At 48.2% G+C, this 20,092-nt stretch overlaps 1 protein-coding gene across 1 annotated transcript in view; it reads left to right on the top strand.

Moving 5' to 3' along the window:
• DNAI1 (dynein axonemal intermediate chain 1) overlaps window positions 1–20,092 on the top strand; it is a 148,408-nt gene that overhangs the window by 127,796 nt on the left and 520 nt on the right. The window lies entirely within an intron of this gene.

Here is a 20,092-nt window from a genome sequence, read left to right as displayed (position 1 = left end):
TTCTGCTGAGAGAATCATCCCAGGAGGCTTGGGGGGGACGGGACGGGATGACAAAGCCTCATTTTGCACAAATGTGCATTTCTGAATCACTTGACATTATGTTGGGTGTTATCAGAGGCGGAACTTGGTCTTCCAAATTCCAGCCGCACCCTGTGCAAAGCCAAAATCCCCCCCACCCCACCCCACCCCACCTCCCATCTTCCATTCTGCTCAAGTCATTGCATCATAGTTGCCATGCCCTGTGGCACCCCATAGGTTTGGCACCCAGTGCAGGGGAACCAGTCGTGCTGCCCTAAATCCACCTTTGGTGTTATTCTAGAAATGTCCCTTAAAACCTCTCTCTCTCTCTCTCTCTCTCTCTCTCTCTCTCTCTCTCTCTCTCTCTGTGTGTGTGTGTGTGTGTAGAAGACTGTTTAGGGTGTGGGTGAATGCAATGCTCAGTATGAAGGAAGTCTGGTTTGGGCTGTCTCTTTTTAACAAATGCTAAAAAATAAAGCGATTGCAAATAGAACCATTGGTTTAGGAAAGGAACGTGTGGGGATTTCGCCCAACCCTTCTTCCCCATGCAAAGCTTTTTTTTTGCCCCTATCAGCTTAGCTCTGCAGTTTACTGAGATATTTTTAAGCTTGCAGCCTCTTCCGAAATGTTTGCAATCCGTCTTACTTTAGCATCAGCCACACATTTGGCAAGCTTGCTGCCTGGTCCTTCAACCAGCAAGTAATACACATTGAACAGCACCGGACCCAGCAAAAGGATTTTGCAGGAAGCCCCTGCCTGTTTTACTTCAGGGCAGAGAATAATTGCAGAAGGCGGATTTCAATTTGCTGCCTAAAGTTTACAGTAATAAACACAAAAACTTTGAAAGGAGTTGTCTGTTTACCCAAGACGCCTGAATCAAAAGTGTCAGGGGTGCAGTCTAGGAAATGATGGTCCTGCATTAGATTATAGCTTTGGCCCTTCCTGTGTTTCAAATTGGTATCAGGTGGAAAGCATTATCACAAGATGTTGGCTAAAGCCATCTAACACGATTAAATATTTAGTCTCTGCTAGCGCACAGTCCGGCCGAAACATATTGCAGCCTTTTGCACCGTAGAAAGCAAAGATGAATCACAAAGTCAGCTAATAAGGCAGAATGCTTAGCCAAGACTTTTACTGAATTATATTTTACTAGTGGTTTCAGCCCGTTAAAATAACGGGCGCTAGAACATATGTGGAGGGGGCTGGCGCCCCACCCCCCACCCAAAGCCTGCTTTAGCGGGAGGTCGGGGGGTGGACAAACCCGGAGCCAGCCACCCCCTGCGCGCACGAGCCTAGCCCACCTCCGTCCGGGGTTCCCGGCGCAAGAGGCGCCTCCGCTGCGGGGCTGCTGACTTGCTGCCGGTGCTCCTGCCGCCTGGCCTCGCTCCGCCGGCAGTTGGAGGGCACGACGCGGCGCAGCCAGCTTGCGCTCCGCTAGGGAGCTGGAGGGCGCAGCACGGCTAGCCAACTTGCGCTCCCGCGCTCCGCTGGGCAGCCGGAGGGTGCGGTGCAGCCGGCCAACTCACGCTGCCGCACTCCGCCCAGCAGCCAGAGGGTGCTGCCGGCGGGGCTGGAGGGCGGAGGCGCCCTCTAGGCGCCCCCTGTATTTCGCCACTCGTTGGCCTAAATGCACGCGCCAGCCCTCCACGGACGTTGCGGGCAGACTCTTTCCCTTGCCATGGTGTTTCCCCGCGCCCTCCCCGTTCCTCCCTCTCCTGCCCGAGTCAACACGTTTGTGTCTGGCGGAGGGAGACGGCGCGTTGGGCCGGTCACCATGGCAGTGGGCTCGTGTGGGCAGAGGGAGCAGGAGAGCCTGGGGCTTCCGCGGGCAGAGCAGGCCTCACCTCTTCCCCATCCCCCTCGCTCTCCGCCGGGCTCGCCCCCCCTGCTGCCAAGCCCCTCAGAGCCAGAGGCGGCAGCAACAGCAGCAGCGCCATGCAGGCCAACGGGGCAGGAGGGGGTTAGCAGCAACAGGCTCTCGTTGTAGCGGCGGGAGTGGCAGCGTGGCCTTCCTCCTCGGCCACCCCTCTCTTCTGGAGCGTCGGCGTTCCATTTCAACGGCCCCGCTTCAACTGCCGCCGCTGCTCCCAGCCCGATGTCTCTCCATCCAATCCCTGTGTCCCTGGGTCACATGCTCAGTAGCGCAAACCCAGAGACACAGGGACTGGACGCAGAGACACTTGCAATAGACTGAAAACAATTAAACTTGCATAACTTTCTAACCAACTGGGTTGCGTGATTAAATAAGGATGTTTCAGCAGGAGCTGAAAAGAGGACAGTGAAGGTCCCTGCTTGATCTCAAGAGGCAAGGAGTTCCAGAGTACAGGTGCTGCCAAATGTAACTAGTTGTTGTTGTTGTTTAGTCGTGTCTGACTCTTGGTGACCCCATGGACCAGAGCACGCCAGGCACTCCTGTCTTCCACTGCCTCCCGCAGTTTGGTAAGGCTCATGTTCGTACCTTCGAGAACACCGTCCAACCATCTCGTCCTCTGTTGTCCCCTTCTCCTTGCGCTCCTCTCCTCTGTTAGTTAGGCTGGGTCCAGCTCCCAGTGAAGAACGCAAGGAGAGTCCTTCTGGATCCAGCCAAGGGACACAGGAACATAAGAAGGTGCCTTATGCTGAGTCAGTTGCTCCATCTAGCTCACTACTGTCTACTCTGACTGGCAGCAGCTCTCCAGGATTTCATAGAATCCTACAATTGTACAGTTGGAAGGGATCCTAAGGGTCATCTATTCCAACCCCCTGCAATGCAGAAATCTCAGCTAAAGCATCCATGGCAGGTGGGCATCCAACCTCTGCTTTAAAACCTCCAAGGAAGGAAAATCCATAACCTCCCAAGTGAAATATACTCGGAGTCGAGTGTGAATTTCATTCTCTTTATTCAGCTTGTAGTAGCAAAAGAAGAATGTCTGTTTCCCCAAAACGTCTGCTATATATACATTATTTACACAATGGGCCTTGCGTGATTGGCTACTTCTGGGCTGCTCCTGTAGGCCAATCAGGTTGCGGATTCATTTCCTCCGAAAGCCTGATTGGCTACTCCTGCAGGCCAATCAGGTTGCTGACTCACTTCATCCAGGAGCCTGATTGGCTGCTCCTGCAGGCCAATCAGGTTGCTGATTCACTTCCACCTGGAGCTGGATTGGGTGGCTCCTGCAGACCAATCAGACTGCTGCATTCTGGATCCTATTGTTCTAGGATTCAGCTCAGTACATAACTCCAAGGGAGCCCTTTCCACTGTTGAACATCTCTTACCATCCAAATGTTCTTCCTGATGTTTAGTTGGAATTGCCTTTCTTGTAACGTGAAGCCATTTGTATGGGTCCTGCTCATCAGAGCAGGAGAAAACAAGCTTCCTCCATCCTCCATTTGATGGCCCTTTAGGAAGTTGGCTGTGCTATCTCGTCCCATTCTCCTCTTTCCCAGGCTAAACATCCCTCCAACCTTCTGTCTCAGACCAGGAGTCTCTCCCAGCCATTAGGGATTAAACCTGGGACCTTCTGCTTGAAAGGCAGAAGCTCCTCCACTGAGCTACGGCCCTTCCTTCCGTCTTTCTCTTTCCCACAGCCAGGAAGCCAACTAACAGCTCCTCCGCCATGTATTCCCTTGAGATAGGAAAGTGGGAAGAAGGAGACACCCCCCCCCCAAGATATCAACCTTTTCTATTGAGAACCGGCGAATGCCTTCACAATGGTCCTCTGGCTTTCTTTCTGCTCCTGACCAGCCTACCTGCACTGGTCATTGTTACTCATCACACCGGTTTGTGTGTAAATTTAATTCCACATTTGTCAAATGAAGCCTGGGCCATTTGCTTCCAAAGCAGGCGGCTCGAGAAATCTAATTACTTCTCTCTCTTTCACCGACTAATCAAATTGCGCGCCTGGAAAAAAACCAGCCAGGCAAGTGCAGTGGGACTGGTTTGGACCGGGCCTGTTTTTTGCTTTCTGTTTGCTATAAAGAACCACTTATTTTCATAAGCGTCAAGCAGTGGAACCAGGGAGTGTTTGTAGCTTTTTTTTTTAAATGCAGAGTGAGTGAGCCTAAGGTCATGTTTTCAGAGAGTGAAGCTACTAGTTGTCCTGCCCCCCCCCAACACACCTGCAGCTACAGCTGGAGCCTGCAATATCCCTATCCCTTCAGCAACTCGTAAGGGTTTGGTGGTGTACAGCAGGGGTGGGCAACTCAGGGACCACTAGGGCTGGGGATTGAACTTGGGACCTGTTGCACTGTTGGGAGTTGTAGTCCCAAACCGTCTGCAGGACACGATGGGTTCACAAAGGCCGAGTGTTGTCCTCTCCCCCTCTCAGTACCTGGCCTCAATGAGAGAGAACAGAATGGTCTCTCGGTGGGCCGTTTTCCAATGCAATCGCCCCAAATTGTTTCCCCAAAATTTATGCCGTGATTGTCCCATGTGGCTACCATTCTGTGCTTTCCACTGGAGTTTTCCATCAATTTTCTTATCGTGAAAGGACCGTTTTGTGGGATAGCCAGCCTCATACAACCAACATGCTTAAGTCTAATTAAAGCAAGAAACGTTTAAGGTGAAAGGTAAAGGACCCCTGGATGGTTAAATCCAGTTGAATTTGACTGGGGTGTGGTGTTCATCTCCGCTTTCAGGCTGAAGGAGCCAGCGTTTGTCCACAGACAGCTTTCCAGATTATGTGTCCAGCATGACTACACTGCTTCTGGTGCAATGGGACACTGTGATGAATGCCAGAGTGCATGGAAATGCCATTTACCTTTCTGCTGCAGTGGTACCTATTTATCTACTTGCGCTGGTATGCTTTCAAACTGTTAGGTTGGCAGTAGCTGGCACAAATCAATGGGAGCTCACCCCCATTTTTAAAAAAGTATGTTTATTAATGTACGAGAATTTTAACATACATTGTATTGTCTCCGTCAAGTATTAAATTTCCCATACAATTTTTTTCCTTACCCTTCCCACCCCACTCCCCACCCAAGGTCCATTGAGAGGGTTCAAACAATATTCCTCAGCCACGGGCACAAAGTCTTTAATTTCCACTGAATGTCTTTTGTTCCAGTAGTTATCCATTGATGATAGAGGTTCCATCTGGTCTTGATCATAGTGGACTTGACGGGAGCTCACCACATTAAGCGGATTCGAACCGCCAACCTTCCGATTGGCAAGCCCAAGAGGCTCGGTGGTTTAGACCACACCACCACCTGCATCCAAAAAGGGTTAAGACCATAGAGGAAGCTGTCCTGCCAGGCTAAGCTAGGGACTAAGTCAAGGCCTGTTTTCACCTTCAGCTTGTACCTGAGAACTTCAGCGTGGTTGCTCCAAGCTCATACCACTTGGGTCTAACAAGCCTCTCTTGGGTTCCTATACCAATAACTTAGGAACTTTCACCACTGTAACTAAGCCAAGCTAACTGGTGTTAGCTTGCCTTCAATAGAGACAATTTATGCTACCCGAGTTAGGAAGAGAGCAGAGAGAATTGTAGCAGATCCTTTACATCCTGGTCATCATCTGCTTGATTTACTTCCATCTGGACGTCGCTACAGGACTTCATATACAAAATCGGCCAGACACAAGAATAGTTTTTCCCCTTGTGCTATTAAATTGTTAAATTCGTAGTTGTATAGCTGAAGGGGAGGTAAATTATGGGTGGGGTTTCTTTGCTTCTTTGTATTGTGAGAGGAACAGTGTCTGTATGTTTACATTGCCATGTAGCCGAAACAAATTCCAAGTATGTTGGAAAATATACTTGGCCAATAATAAATTATTCCTAGTCCTATTTTACTGCCTGTGCGACTTTGTCTGAATGCTGTATAGAAAAACACATTAATCTGACCTTTGGAGAGTTTGCAAGTAAATCATATTTAGTTGTGTTGTCTTTTTCTACACTGGTGAAGAGGGGAGCTTTGGAAGGAACATAGAAGGTCATATTTTTAATGTCTAACAGCCTATATTTCCTTGTTCTACATTGCTGCATATTTTGTGATTTTTAAACTCTGCTGGGGTTCTCTTGCCCCAAACTTTGTTTTGGATCCAGGAATGATCCTTTCTATGGTTTATTTTTTTTCCTTGCCACCAACATGTTTTTGGGATTTGTCGCACAGCAGCATATTTGGCCTTTGTTATTTATCACAAAGAGTCTGTTCGCTTTTGAATGGGTTGTGAAGGTGCACTCTTATTGCACAAAGAACATTTACCAGAAGGTGTGTGTGACAGACCCACACAGAATTGTGACTGTCTAGAAGTGTCTGAGGACAGGCAGTAGAAATAGTTTGAGAAGCAGAGCAGGAGGTACCTCTCAGTCAAGCTTGCAGAAATCTGCCCATTCTTCGCAGCTCGGCTGAATTCAGATTGAAATGCATAAATGAAGCATGAATAAATTGCAGCAGATGTTTAATAGCTGTTCCATCAAGGGGAGAAGGCAGGAGTGTCATTGTTTTTATTTAATGGGAGTATTTATTAACTCTGTGGTTTATTACGTGGAGTAACAGAGAGAATATGTCAGCAGTAAAAGTGAGTGGAAGTGTCTGCAGTGAGTCTCATGTCACGGCAATTAATTTCCTGATTATGGGATGGTGAGAACATAAGATCAGTGCCAGACAGAGAGGTAAAAGGCCAAGATTTAGGCATCCCCGGTTCAGAAGTGAGCCAGCCTTTGACCTTGGGTGACGTTAATTGAGCAGATTGTGCTAATCAACCTGGATTTATGGGAAAGGGGGTCATGTTTCCTTCTCTCTCACAAATCTTTTGAATAAACTGCTGCACAGATTCACCCAGCCCAACCTACGCTTATTTGGAGTTGCCCGCTATAAAAGAGACAGGATTTCTCCCCCTCTTCCCCGTGTGATGTGGGTCTGGAACAAAAACCAAGAGCACTGAAGTCAAAGAATTCCGTGATGTGCGACCTTTTCATCATAAAGCAAAAACTATTTCATAGCTTCTTCTTTCACCCTTGAATTCCCAAGGAAGTGTGTGTTTGTTAGGAGTTAGAGCAGCGGCATGCAGGTGCAAGTTATTGGTGGTAGTTTATCAGCATTTTCATAGCCACCAACCCTCTGCTTGAGCAAACATTGCATAATGAAAGCGGACATTGGACTTCTGAGTTCTTGACAAGCATGAGTTCAAATCTGGTCAGATTATGTTGGAATGTTGTTGTTGTTCAGTCGTTCAGTCGTGTCCGACTCTTCGTGACCCCATGGAACAGAGCACCCCAGGCACTCCTGTCTTCCACTGCCTCCCGCAGTTTGGTCAGACTCATGTTGGTGGCTTCGAGAACACTGTCCAACCATCTCGTCCTCTGTCGTCCCCTTCTCCTTGTGCCCTCCATCTTTCCCAACATCAGGGTCTTTGCCAGGGAGTCTTTTCTTCTTATGAGGTGGCCAAAGTATTGGAGCCTCAGCTTAAGGATCTGTCCTTCCAGTGAGCACTCAGGGCTGATTTCCTTCAGAATGGAGAGGTTTGATCTTTTTGCAGTCCATGGGACTCTCAAGAGTCTCCTCCAGCACCATAATTCCAAAGCATCAATTCTTCGGCGATCAGCCTTCTTTACGGTCCAGCTCTCACTTCCGTACATCACTACTGGGAAAACCATAGCTTGAACTATACGGACCTTTGTCGGTAAGGTGGTGTCTCTGCTTTTGAAGATGCTGTCTAGGTTTGTCATTGCCTTTCTCCTAAGAATGTTGGAATATTGTTCCCTTAATTCCAGTTTCAATCCCCTCCTTTTAACACTTTGTTTCAATGCCACTTGAATCTTAGAAGCTCTTAGTGCTGCAGTGCACCTGCTCCCTGGTTGTGGCACATTGAGGGCTGCTGGATTGTGTAGGCTGGTTGGAGGGGTGGTTGGTGCCCTGCCTTGTGTCCGGGGGAGGGGGGATGCTCTGGGTCCTTTGTGGCTCTGTGACTCAAGTTTCCTAATGTCCTGCAATCATGAGCTGGAATGATCTAACCCAATTCCCTGCAAGGCAGAAATCATAGCTGAAGAATCCCAACCTCTGCTTAAAAACCTCCAACGAAGGAGAGTCCACCACCTTCTGAGGGTCATTTAGGGCCATTCCATGAAAAATGAGCCTGATAAGAATGCTAGATGAGCGCTGGACTTTGGTGAGGAAGATTCCAAACGTGCAGTCTAACCATTTTTTTAAAAAGCTAAAGACAAAAGAAGTTTATTTTATGGACCTTCTTTTCAAAAGTCCACCCACGTAGTCTTCACAGAAGTGTTCAAGTTAAAAGTTTTCTGATGATTGTCCCACCCGTGACAGCATTTTTTCCTTAATTTTGTATCGTTAAATTTCTTAAACTTAATTCCTGATTGCATAGTTGTAACCAATAAACATTGATTTAAACAGATATGCTGAGTTTATCATTGATTCACCTCCCAACTCACAGTTTTTCCATAAATCAAACTTATCTCAAGCTCCATGTCCTTTTTTTGTCCCACCCATGACAACACTTTTAACATTTAATAAAATTGTCAAAAATATCCATAAAAATAATTAAAAAAAAATAGTAAAATGTTCAGTATCTTATTAAGAACATAGTTTAAATTTTGGTTGTTAATTTTTATGTATATTTACATTGTTACACATGTGTGAATACCAAAAAACATGGTCAAAGTGTCCCACCCGTGACAATGGAATGGCCCTTTAGTGAAGTCCACACACACACACCCGCAATGCAGGACTGTCCCTTACAGGGATCAAACCTGCAACCTTGGCATTATCGGCACCACGCTCTAACCAGCTGAGCTATCCAGCCGAACAGCTGCTTCACTATTCAGGGCAGTTGCAAGCGAGTTTTGCTGCTGTCTCTGGGATGCCAGATGACATCAAAGCCCATTCACCCACACTCTCAGGGGTGAAACAACCCAGTTGCTAAAAGGGAGAAGGGAAGATTTGAGTTGCTTGGCTTCATCCAAGCTGCGGCATGTTCCCCCGCCACCCACCGCCATATCTTCTCTCACGAGAGAGTGAGCATCACCTGTATTGTTGTATTTTGCAAAGGTTAGTGGGTTGGGGAGAGAGAAAATAACTGCAATGGAATGAGTTCTCCTGGTGATAAGGAAATTACAGTTTTCATTTTCAGCTCTGCACATCCTCTCCAGTGACTTGGCATTAAATTACATGCTCTGGTAATCGGCATGGCACATTATTAGTCCTCTTGTTATTCTGCACCGGAGTAGCGCACTGTAAAAAGCGGGGGGGGGGGGAGGAAGAATTGGGTGTGACATCGGCTTGTCTCCCAAGGGATGGCCGAGTCCACTTTGGGGGGGGGGGGGCTTCTGTAATATAAAGGTAAGGAGTGAGAGGATCCATCAGATAGGAGTGAGATACCTGCTTCTGCATCTAAGCCCAGATGAATCGAACAAATGGAGAATGCAGACTGTCTGTGCCACTTAAATGGGCAATCCAAATTAATGGGAGAATCTGTGTCCACTCAGATATAAATCCCACTGAGTGCACTGGGAGTGTACAGAGGGATGCAGCCTTGGGCATTTATGCAAACGTGGCAGGGGCTGGGATCCTAAACTCACTCACTAGTGTGTCTTCTTGCAAAGCTCCAAAGGCGCATAATGCAGAAGCACGAGAGCCAGTGTAGCAGAGAGGCCAAGATCACAAGCAGGGAGAGCCCTGCTGTTGCCTTTGGGTTGTTCTTGGGGCATCCGGTTGCCACTGTAAAAGCAGGAGGCTGGACTAGATGGGCCGCTTCTGGCCTGATCCAGCAGCTAGCCTCTTTTGCAGGAGGGATCATGCAAGGGCAGACCAAGCCAAATTTTCCACACCTCACTGCTCCCCCCCCCAGGAAAACCCACAATTTAGCACTGACTCAGAACAAATGGCAATTGGGATTTCTGCAGTTTGCTGTTTGTTCCAATTTAGCCCTAAAGAGCAGGTTGGTGAATACCGTTTAGGGTATAAAAGAACTGTGACAAAGTTGTTTGGCTATGTGTGCGCGCCTGTGTACATGTGAACTTGTTCTTAGTGCCCAAGCATTAAGGGGAAGGCAGCCAGATGATATAACAGAAATGTTAGTTAAGTATTAAAAAACAAACATTGGCAAAGGTAGTTTAAAACATGATGCACAGCTGGTTCCTATCAGACTTTTAATTCCCAGAAAGATGTGCTGGTGGCGTTTTGGGAGCTGAATAAAACCAAGACAATTCTCTGAGTTTATTGTCACATCAGGAGAGGCTAGAGTTCTGGAGAGGAACTGCACAGGCCGTCTGGCAGCCCTTGGAGCAAATTCCCTGAGATGATTGTCTCCAGTTGCATCTCTGCATAGAAATGGGCTTTCCGCTCGGCTGCGTGGCATGGCAGTGTTTCTGAGCATTTTGCTGCATCCATCCAAAGGGACTGTGAGGCATGAGCATCCTTCGAGGATCTTACTGTGCGGACAAAGACATATGCTTGGAAGTGGCTCAGGAGCTTCTGCTGGGCTTGATGTTTGAAGACAGGTGAATCTGCCATGGTGCTTCCTCCATGTGGGGCAGCCTCCTTTCCCATGCTTGCCCTCTAGAGCAAGAACCTAGGCTAGCCTGTGGTCCTCATCCTTGGAGCCTGAGTGCTCCCACTCTCCGAGGCTGGAGGAGCGCAACTGAGGAAGGACCGTAGCTCAGGACCAGTGCATCTGCTCTGCATGCAGAAGGTCCCAGGCTCAAACCTGCTTAGCATCTCCAGGTAGAACAGGGGGAGAACCTTGCCTGACATCCAGGTGTGCTATTGCCAGTCTGTGTAAACAATTCTGAGATAGATGGACCAAGGACCTATCTCAATATAAGGTGGCTTCCTAGCTTACTATCTTCCTGAAAAGTTTCTTAAGAAACAAGTGAGGGATGAGAAGCAAAGTGACTCCCTCTACAGAAAGGCTTGCTGCCATCCGTGGTCTTTGTTTGTCACCTTCAACAAGAACATAAGAAGCACCTAGCTTCTGCCTGGCTAAAAGCCGGTCTCATCCAGCACCCTGTTCTCCAAGTGGCCAGCCAGATGCCCAAATGAGAAGCCCACAAGCAGAACCAGCATTCTCCCATCCTGAGGACTCAGGCAACTGGTATTCAGGAGGTAAAACACAGCCACCGTGACTAACAGCTACCGAGAGCCTTATCTTCCATGAATTTGCCCAATCCTTTTATGGGAGCAAATCGCATAGTTTAACTGTGCACTGCGAGGAGTTCCTTTGGTTGGTCCCGAAGCTTCTAACATTCAGCTTATTGGATAGCCTTCAGTTCGGGCATTACAAGAGGAGCAAAGGGGAATTTTCTCTGTATCCACGTTGTTTTTGTACAGTGTTGAGTAATTTTCTTCTTGCTATTCAGAAAAGGTGAACTCGGTGGAACCATAGCCTCAGTATAAAGTGGCTTCATGGCTTGCAGGGCAGGACTCTCCATCCTTATCACTTTAAAAACACTATCTGTCTCCTCCTGGCTCACAGCATGCTCTGTTTTTCATCAGCTCTTTTGAAAATGCAGGTTCTCTGACAACAACCTGTCCCTTAACCCCAAGGACTGGCCTGTGTAGGGCGCTCTCACATTCCTTCCGCAAAGTCATCCGATCCAGGCCACCTCCAGGGGGGAAGTGTCCTAAGGATGGGGAGCTGCCTCTGAGCTCTTCAAAGCAATTCCCCTTCCAAAGTGCATTCCTGACTGGACGTGGCTGAGACGGATGACTTGACCTGGGCTGAGCAGTGAAATAAAGCTTTACTCACAACCTGTCACAACAAAATAAAAAATAAAAAATTCCTTCCAGTAGCACCTTGTTCTTGTTCAGTCGTTCAGTCGTGTCTGACTCTTCGTGACCCCATGGACCAGAGCACGCCAGGCACGCCTATCCTTCACTGCCTCTCGCAGTTTGGCCAAACTCATGCCAGTCGCTTCGAGAACACTGTCCAACTATCTCATCCTCTGTCGTCCCCTTCTCCTTGTGCCCTCCATCTTTCCCAACATCAGGGTCTTTTCTAGGGAGTCTTCTCTTCTCATGAGGTGGCCAAAGTACTGGAGCCTCAACTTCAGGATCTGTCCTTCTAGTGAGCACTCAGGGCCGATTTCCTTGAGAATGGATAGGTTTGATCTTCTTGCAGTCCATGGGACTCTCAAGAGTCTCCTCCAGCACCATAATTCAAAAGCATCAATTCTTCGGCGATCAGCCTTCTTGATGGTCCAGCTCTCACTTCCGTACATTACTACTGGGAAAACCATAGCTTTAACTATACGGACCTTTGTTGGCAAGGTGATGTCTTTGCTTTTTAAGATGCTGTCTAGGTTTGTCATTGCTTTTCTCCCAAGAAGCAGGCGTCTTCTAATTTCGTGACTGCTGTCACCATCTGCAGTGATCATGGAACCCAAGAAAGTGAAATCTCTCACTGCCTCCATTTCTTCCCCTTCTATTTGCCAGGAGGTGATTGGACCAGTGGCCATGATCTTAGTTTTTTTGATGTTGAGCTTCAGACCATATTTTGCGCTATCCTCTTTCACCCTCATTAAAAGGTTCTTCAATTCCTCCTCACTTTCTGCCATCAAGGTTGTATCATCAGCATATCTGAGGTTGTTGATATTTTTTCCGGCAATCTTAATTCCGGTTTGGGATTCATCCAGCTCAGCCTTTTGCATGATGAATTCTGCATATAAGTTAAATAAGCAGGGAGACAATATACAGCCTTGTCGTACTCCTTTCCCAATTTTGAACCAATCAGTTATTCCATATCCAGTTCTAACTGTAGCTTCTTGTCCCACATACAGATTTCTCAGGAGACGGATGAGGTGATCAGGCACTCCCATTTCTTTAAGAACTTTCCATAGTTTGCTGTGGTCGACACAGTCAAATGCTTTTGCGTAGTCAATGAAGCAGAAGTAGATGTTTTTCTGGAACTCTCTAGCTTTCTCCATAATCCAGCGCATGTTTGCAATTTGGTCTCTGGTTCCTCTGCCCCTAAGTAGCACCTTAGAGACCAGCTAAGTTTGTTCTTGGTATGAGCTTTCGTGTGCATGCACACTTCTTCAGATACACTGAAACAGAAGTCACCAAACCCTTATATATAGTCAGAGGGTGGGGAGGGGTATTACTCAGAAGGGTGGTGGGAATGGGTGATAGGTGTGGTAAACCTTTTGACCACTTATCTGAAGAAGTGTGCATGCATACGAAAGCTCATACCAAGAACAAACCTAGTTGGTCTCTAAGGTGCTACTGGAAGGAATTTTTTTTTAAAAAATTATTTTGTTTTGACTATGGCAGACCAACACGGCTACCTACCTGTAACTGAACCTGTCACAAGAGAACTTTGCTACCATGGTGTGGGGGGAGGGGAGGCATGAATCCACACAGAGAGAGAGACTTCTCCGGTTCATCTGCATTCATTCACTCATTGCTCTGTTGCTCCTCCACTAAGGAAACATACGAAGGGATTCGAAGTTGCTATATATATATATTTACATGACTAATCTGCTTCTGCACAGCACACTGCTTTAGGCAGAGCAAAGGAGGCTTCTAATTAAAACGCAGAAGCCCCTGAAATTGTGTACAGCATTTGAACATCGGATGCGATTGCATTTAAATTAGGACTTGCATGGAAATGACATCTCCTGCAGATTGAGACTCTGAAAACATAAATTAATATGAAGAGCAGGAGAGAGAGAGAGAGAGAGAGAGAGAGAGAGAGAGAGAGAGAGAGAGAATAAAGCACAGCACTTCTTGGTAAAACAAATGCTCAAACCAAGAAATCCTTCATTATTTGCATCTCACATGACATGACGCAGACCACTGGCAATATGGGGATAATGACCCTGGACTGCCATAGAGGGTTGTCATAAAGAGTTCTGAAAGAATGTATGTGAAATGCTTTGAGCATCTCAGTCTGGAAAATCACCGTGGGAAAGTTGCTGTTCCTGCGCAAATAACTGTTTCCACTGAGCCACCTCATGCAAATAAATGCCGGTCATCGTGGAGCGTACCATTTGTCTTTGGCTGCGTACATGTTGCACCTTTAAATTGCCTTTGAAGTACACTCTTCCCCTCGTAGAATTTTGGGCACTGTAGTTTTCTAAGGTTGCTGGGAATTACAGCTCCGTGAGGAGTGGGGCTTTTTATTCAGCCGGCACTCACTAGAACTCAGTTCCGGCACCTCTCAGGTGGGCGCCATTTCCATTACAAGAGAACAAGGGAGGTGTTCGTGGTGAATTCTGGCATCTCCTTTTCTAGAAAAATAGCACTGGTGAGGAATAAACTGCTTGATCATTTTGGTGGCCCTTTGCTGAACCTTTCCCAGCTCTTGTTGTTTAGTCGTGTCCAACTCTTCGTGACCCCATGGACCAGAACACCCCAGGCACTCCTGTCTTCCACTGCCTCCCACAATTTGGTCAGACTCATGTTGGTAGCTTCGAGAACACTGTCCCACCATCTCGTCCTCTGTCGTCCCCTTCTCCTTGTGTCCTCCATCTTTCCCAGCATCAGGGTCTTTTCCAGGGAGTCTTCTCTTCTCATGAGGTGGCCAAAGTACTGGAGCCTCAACTTCAGGATCTGTCCTTCCAGTGAGCACTCAGGGCCAATTTCCTTCAGAACGGATAGGTTTGATCTTCTTGCAGTCCACGGGACTCTCAAGAGTCTCCTCCAGTGCCATAATTCAAAAGCATCAATTCTTTGGTGATCTTCCCAGCTTTACAGTATCCTTTTTGAGCCCTGAAAGCAGACAGAGACTTTGGAGAGAGGGTCAAAACAAAGCCATGGGTACAATGGGGGCTCCTCCTCATGCTACTAAGAGTGTGGACCTCAGGAGCAGGGGTGCCAACTTGAATAAAATATTGGGGGGCAGGTAAGCCCCACCCCACATAATTGATCACATGACGGTCATCACCTATACCATTTGAATGGCAATGCCCATCACCCTTGGGGGCCCAGCCCCCTCAAATATTTTATTGGGAAGGCAAAGGAGCTGGCTCCTGAACTCAGGAGGCGCTGAATTTCAGGCAAACTCCTCTCTTTGTCTGTCTGAGTCTCCTCTCTTGGCCCTGCCATTTCCTTTCTTGCGCAGTCCAAGCTGAGCAGCTCCCGAAATGCTCACAGAAGTTAAAAGAAACCCATATGAGCAGCATGCATTCATTAGGACAATGGCTGAAAGAGTAGCCGTCTGAAGAGGGAGGGAGGGAGGGAGGGAGGGAGGGTCTGCAGCAGTAAAATGTTCCCTTTGATAGCGAGGAGGTGACACCTCCTCTGCAACTGAGAAGTGACCCACTTCCATTTATCAGCCAGGTGCCATTTAAAACAAAGAATGCAGAGAGTTTCAGGGCTCTGGCAGGGACTTTGCAGGTCTTCTGAGTTGCAGCCGAGTGTGGAGCGTGCTGGGTCCACTTGGGCACAGAATCTCTTAGAAAGTCCAGAACCCTGTGAAAATGGCACCCGAGCCCCAGCTCAGATTGCTCCCAGAATTGTGGGTGGGGAGTAAAGCCAGCTTCTCAGCAGCTGCCTCCAGCCTGTGTTGCATCGACAGTGTGCAAGTCCGTAGGCTTCTCATTTGGAATTATTCCTTCGATCCAGGTGAAATGGCTCGCTTTGCCACACATCCCAGCTTCGCTTTGCTCCTTTCTTTGGCTCTCATTTGCCCGATTCCAAGGCTGATGTGAACTGAGTCCGCCCCCTGCCCCCCCCCCGTCATCAGCACTGGGGTGTGTGTGTGTCTGGACCAGCACTGCAGGATAGGCAAGCACATAAACAGCAGGCTGCCTGTTTGAGAGATGCAGAGGCAAGCTGGCCCAAGAATTCCCTGCTCACAAGTTGCCATAAAACAATGAACGAGGCTGTCTGTCTCATTTTTGCATGTCTCTCTTAAGCGGCCTTTGCGCCTGAATCGAACTCCTGCTGATTTTGAAGGGGGCGAGGATGCAGCAAAAAAGAAAAATAGAAGCACAGGCCCTGATGGGACAAAGCTTTACAGCTGGATTTGTGCATGCGTGCAAATTAAGGAGGACTGATTCCTACCAATGTGTTCAGCATTCGTTGATTTGTACGAATTGAGCTTTTATATTGCCCAGCATGCTCTTCAACACAACGCTTTTTCAACAGAGACAGTTCCTACATTTAGCTGAGCCCTCCACCATCGAGGAATCAAGAGGTGACGCATCAAGTGGCATTATCTGCACAGGTGGACCATAGCTGAGGACCACATCTCCATGAGGACCTCTCGGTTCAGGGACAAGGCTCTCAAGCTGCCTTCCCACACTGGCACCACCACAAGCAGTCGGTCCCACCAGCCTTGATCAGAAACACGCTGATGAGGCATCTCACACAAGACCAAAGCCCATCTAGTCCAGCATCCTGTTCTCCTAGTGGCCAACCGGATGTCCCAATGTGAAGCCCTACCTACTTGCAGTTCCCAGGAACCAGTATTCAGAGGCATAGGACCTCTGAGCCTGGAAACAGGACACAGTGATCAGTAGCAGTGGCCATGAGAGCTTTGTGCTCCATGAATTCGTTTGCTTTTTGCCTTTAAATGTGCACACTTAAAAGGTAAATGTAACAAACACATTTGTAAATCCACACTCTCTAGGGAGCTACAGGGTCCCAGGTGGCGCTGTGGGTTAAACCACAGAAGCCAAGGGCTTGCTGATCAGAAAGTTGGCGGTTCGAATCCCTGCCACGGGGTGAGCTCCCGTTGCTCAGTCCCAGCTCCTGCCCACCTAGCAGTTCGAAAGCACGTCAAAGTGCAAGTAGATAAATAGGGACCGCTCCAGCGGGAAGGTAAACGGCGTTTCCGTGCGCTGCTCTGGTTCGCCAGAAGTGGCTTTGTCATGCTGGCCACATGACCCGGAAGCTGTCTGCGGACAAACACCGGCTCCCTCAGCCTATAGAGCGAGATGAGCGCCGCAACCCCAGAGTCGGACACGACTGGACCTGATGGTCAGGGGTCCCTTTACCTTTACCTAGGGAGCTACAGCAATCTCCAGTTCAGCTTACACCCAAATTTGCTTCTGTGTGTAAGTTGTGAAATGCCTCTGTCATTTTTGTCTACAAGAGAAGTCACCTCCCTTGAATCCACTCTGTGTGCAAAGCTTCCTGGGCTGGCCAGGTGGCCTCTCTTAATCCCCAAAGCAGGAGCAATCCAGCACTAATCCTATCAAATGCTATGAAAGCAAATGCAATCTGCTTTATCAATTTGGGTGGGGTGGGGTAGACAGGGACCCACTTCCTCCCCAAAGGCACTGCTGCCATCCAGACTAACCTTTTAGCACCATTCCGCTCTCTGCTACCCCGTTCACTTCTCTCTCTCTCTGCTCAGAAGTGCTAATGCACCTGCCCGTTGGTTCAGCTACACTACTACAGGCTCCTGCAGAACTGCCCTTGCAGAGAATTGCTTGCAATGGTGTGTCGTCTTCATTTGTTCCGCGAGTCAGCTGGAATCCATGATGCTCGACTGGGTGGATTATGGAAAGGGACGGCAGATTAGCTGCACTCCTGGCCATGTGCCCTAGGCAAGCAAAACAAACCTCTCATAATTGAATTGCACTTTCCCCCATGCTTACTGCCAGCTTTGTGCAAACTTGAGTATCGCCTTGCAAACCTTTGTAAATGCCAGAGCTGGTACACTGGTGCTGCTGCCGCCCGTTTGACATAGAAGACACTGTGCCTTCCCGAAGGAACATTTAGGGACTGGACCACTAGATGGAAAAATTGAGGTTTGGCTGTTTGGAGGCAAGGAGAAGGGTAAGCATATCACCCTGAAAAGGACAATAGGGATTAAGAAAAAGAGTGGGAACCTTTTATATTATATTTTCAGAAACAAAAGAAGAACATTGATCTGATATTAGGATTTAAATCAGGGGATGCGGCCCAATCGCCTGTTTGGTGTAGTGGTTAAGAGCGGTAGACTCGTAATCTGGTGAACCGGGTTCGTGTCTCCTCTCCTCCACATGCAGCTGCTGGGTGACCTTAGGCTAGTCACACTTCTCTGAAATCTCTCAGCCCCACTCACCTCACAGAGTGTTTGTTGTGGGGGAGGAAGGGAAAGGGGAATGTTAGCCGCTTTGAGACTCCTTCGGGTAGTGAAAAGTGGGATACCAAATCCAAACTCTTCTTCTTCTAAATCCAGCCCGCGGACAGTCCGGGAATCAGCGTGTTTTTACATGAGTAGAAAGTGTCCTTTTATTTAAAATGCATCTCTGGGTTATTTGTGGGGCATTGGAGTTCATTCATTCCCCCCCCCCAAAAAAAATATAGTCCAGCCCACCACATGGTCTGAGGGACGGTGGACCGGCACACGGCTGAAAAAGGTTGCTGACCCCTGATTTAAATAAACATTCACAGTTTTGTGGATAGGGAATAGGTAATGTAATAAAAGGGGGAAGTATATTTGTAGAAGATAAGAGAATATATAAGGAGGTAAATAAATCAGAAACGGAAGTCGAGGGAAGTCCAAAAGGGGGGAGGGAGGGAGGTTTATGTAATCTGTATGTTATAATTACAGGTAGGTAGCTGTGTTGATCTGCCATAGTCAAAACAAAATAAAAAATTAAAAATTCCTTCCAGTAGCATCTTAGAGACCAACTAAGTTTGTTCTTGGTATGAGCTTTCATGTGCATGCACACTTCTTCAGATACACTGAAACAGAAGTCACCAGACCCTTAAATATAGTGAGGGAGTGGGGAGGGGTATTACTTAGAAGGGTGGTGGGAATGGGTGATCAGCTGGTAGGTGGTCAACAGGTTTTCCACACCTATCAGCCAATCGCCCATTCCCACCACCCTTCTGAGTATACTGGGCCGAGGCTGTTTAGGGCTTTCAAGGTCAGCACCAACACTTTGAATTGTGCTCGGAAACGTACTGGGAGCCAATGTAGGTCTTTCAGGACCGGTGTTATGTGGTCTCCACGGCCGCTCCCAGTCACCAGTCTGCTACTGGGCTCCCTGCTATTTTGAGAAGTATGATTGCAGAGCGATGTTTTCCCTAAACAAGACCCTCGCACCAGTGGCGGAGCTTCATGCTCCGGCACTAGGGGCGGGGCTGGCACACATCCTGGGGGCAGGGCATCCAGCGTGGGCAGGGGAGCAGCCTCGATGGAACCCCACTGGGATTGCGCTGTCCGGGGCAGTGCGCTCCCATCGCCCCCCCTTCCTCCACCCCTGCCTCGCACACCAGAGCAACTACACCCATTACTGTCTTGCTCTGCTCAGTTATACCAGCTTGGCTTGGTGCACCAACTGCAACCATTCCAGGACCAGGAGAGCCTTGTGACCCACATATTGACAACCTCATGATTAGACCACTCCAATGCACTGTACGTAGGGCTGCCCTTGTAGCTAATGCAAAAGACAGCTGCAAGGGTGCTTCCTGGGACAGCAAGCTCCCCCCCCCCCCCCCGCTCAGGATCTTATTGTTGACATGTAAGACCCTAAACAACGTGGAACCAGGATGTACCAGCAGACTGCATTCCCCACAGCAGCCCAAGCAGATCTTTCAGACCTTCTGAGAAAGCCTTGGAGATTGTCACTTGGTGCCATCACAGAAGCAGGACTTCTTGGTGATGCCACCAACCTTCCAGAATCCTTCCCCTTGGGTAATCTGTGGGGCAGAGACAGTAACGACATTGAGACACCTCTAAAAATGTCTCTTCACCGAAGCTTTTTCCTGGACTTGTGGCATCTTTCATTTTGTACGCTGCTTATTTTTATTCGTCATTTTTCTCTCTCCCCCCCCCCAAGCCCACATTCTCACCTAGACTTTTAAGGAATTCTTAACAAATGCTGTTGTATTTCTATCGCTTTAAGGCAAAGCTATTTTTTATTATACTAAGCCACATGGAATAAATAAGTGAATAAAGGGTCTACTTAAGAGGTTTTTAAATAGTTACAGAAGTGCTTTTGCTGGACTCTTTCTGGGGCTGGCAGGCCTCCATCCTGCTGAGAACCTCCTGGCTATCTCATACCAGCTGTGCAGGCTGCATTAAACACCCCTCCCTTCCCTGTTGTAATGGCAGAAAGGCACTCCTTGCTTTCTAGACTCTAGAGGAATCCTAAGTGTACGAACAGGAGTCAAGATTCTCAGCAGGGATGTAGCTGATGAACCCATTCAGAAAACGTTTGATGAGGCTGGCAGGGGGCTTGTCTAGTGCTTCCCAGGA

The sequence above is a fragment of the Lacerta agilis genome, chromosome 11 (assembly GCF_009819535.1).
Source record: "Lacerta agilis isolate rLacAgi1 chromosome 11, rLacAgi1.pri, whole genome shotgun sequence".
Lineage (NCBI taxonomy): Eukaryota > Metazoa > Chordata > Lepidosauria > Squamata > Lacertidae > Lacerta > Lacerta agilis.
The sequence above is the reverse complement of the archived record's forward strand: the minus strand, read 5'-3'. Positions and strand labels throughout refer to the sequence as shown.